Here is a 2,500-nt window from a genome sequence, read left to right on the forward strand (position 1 = left end):
TATGAATAAAAAGAGTAATAAATATTGAAAAAAGAGAGAGAAGATACTAAGAGATGAAGCTAAAATAATAATAATAATAATAAACGCGAAAAGAACGAAGACTGAAATGAGTTCTATTGGAGCGTCTTAGACATGAGGCTGAAAAAATTGCACACTCGGGTAATGGAAACGAAAGGAACACAAAACGAGATCGAGAGAAAAAAATAAAATAAAAGTGGCTTATACTAACATAGACGGATTGATCTCAGGATTAAGTGAACTAAATGATTACCTCTCAGAAGAAAAACCTGACATAATGGGAATCGTAGAGACATAATTAAGGGGTTCACTACCGCCAAGTAGTGTTGGACATATATTATATAATCTTTGGATTAAAAATAGAGACGAGAAACAGGGTGGAGGAGTCATATTTTGGCCAAGAAAAACTTAAATGTGACAAAGGTTACAGGTGGTAAAAACAGTGTGGAAATGATTGTGATAAAAGTAGAAAATTTGCAATGATTTATGTGCCCCCAAAAACCAGCTCTTGGAAAGAAAGCGAGCATTAAAAATTATTAGAAGATACTAAGCATTCATTAAATGAGATGCTGGAGGATGGAGGTAATCTGGTACTTACGGGAAACTTTAACTTCAAAGAAATCTGTTGGGAAGAGATGACAAAGAAAGGTGGGGAGAATATATGGAAAAACTTATTACTTGGCATTACTATAGAACTTTTTCGTTCTATAGTTATGCTAAGATAAGAGGGAGGGTGGAGGGGTGTGGAGTGTATTCAGGGATGGAATGGGTGGGAATGATTTTATGCCTTTTCCTTTTTGGCTACCTCCCTTGTAAGGGTATATGTATGACTATAGAACACACAATGACACAATAGGTAAAAGAAAATACAAGATATAGAAGTAATAAAGAACCATAAAATCTAGATTAAATATTTACAACGAAACCTGAAATTGTCAATAAGATTGAATACAAGACACCATTTGGAAGTGATCACATATTAATAGAGTTTGAACTAAAGAAGAAAATATTTACAGAAAGGAAAAACATAAAAAATTAAGACTGATGTATAACAAAACGGATTTTAGGAAATCCAAGATTTTATTTTTTTTAATGCCAGTTGGGAAAAATTCTACAATGAAGAAACCCAAATGGAAGAGAAATGGATGATTTTGATGAAAATTTATAATGAAGTGGATAAATACGTACCAAGAAAGAAACAACAAAAATGATGTATATAAAGTGCTGGTTTATCAGAAGGTGCAGAGTGACAAAAACAGAAGAGACAAAACTTGGAAAAGATGGAAAGAATATAAAAAAAAAAAACGAAAAAGGGGCAAATATACACCAACCAAAGGAATGAATATGTAAAAGTGCGCAGAGAGGAAAAAAAAAATGAAAAAGTTATAGTGGAAAAATATAATGACCAACTTAAACTATTTTACAGATATGTAAATAGTAAGCTTAGAAATAAATAGGAAATGGTGAAACTATGTCATGGAAATATAGAGTACGCAGATGATTTCGACATGGGTGAAGTCATGAACAATCACTTCAAGTCGGATTTTACTAGAGAAGAAGTACAGCATTGGAATAAAGGGAGTGAAGTGCGCCCCCCCCCCCCATGAAGGAAATAATAATACAAAAAGAAATAATAGATCAATTAACGAAACTTGATGCCAGAAAATTACGCGGCCTAGACGGAATTGCAAATTGAATACTAAAAGAATGTAAAGAAGAATTAATGAAAAAAAAGGAAAAATACCAAATGACTAAAAAAATGCCAATATTGTACCAATATACAAAGAAGGAAACAAAGAAGATCCAACAAATTACAGACTGGTTTCCCTCACAAGCACAGTAGCCAAAATTTGTGAAAAAGTTATTAAGAAGAGACGGATAAAATATCTGGAAGAAAACAATATAATAAATCCGTGACAATTTTGGATTTAGACAGGGAAGATCATGTACCACAAATATTATCTGTTCCTACTCACGACTAATAGATATAATATAAGAAAGGGATGGATGGGCTGATTGTGCTTTCCTAGATTTACAAAAAGCTTTCGACAAAGTATCACACAAAAATTATTAAAAGGAAAAACTGGAAAACATAGGAGGGATACAAGGTAAACTACTAAACTGTATGGAGGATTTCTTGCATGGAAGGAAAATGAGGGTAGTACTCAGAGAAAAGGGTTCAACTTGGGAGGAGGTGATTAGTGGAGTTCAACAGGGATCAGTATTGGCTCCAATAATGTTTGCTATTTATGTGAACGACATGAATAAAGATGTAGGAATGTTACATGAGTTCCTTTGTAGATGACGCAGAATTGCTAAGAACAGTGAATACTGGATCGGATTGTGAATCACTGTAGGGAGACCTGAGCAAGGTTTGGAAATGAATTTCAACATGAAGTTATGTAGCATAATGGAATTTGAAAAAAAGTAAAGAAAGAATATCAGGACAATATTAAAATCGGAACAAAAGAAGTCAAGAAAG

The sequence above is a fragment of the Oratosquilla oratoria genome, chromosome 27, assembly GCF_046742065.1.
Source record: "Oratosquilla oratoria isolate Oo_2021 chromosome 27, ASM4674206v1, whole genome shotgun sequence".
Taxonomy (NCBI): domain Eukaryota; kingdom Metazoa; phylum Arthropoda; class Malacostraca; order Stomatopoda; family Squillidae; genus Oratosquilla; species Oratosquilla oratoria.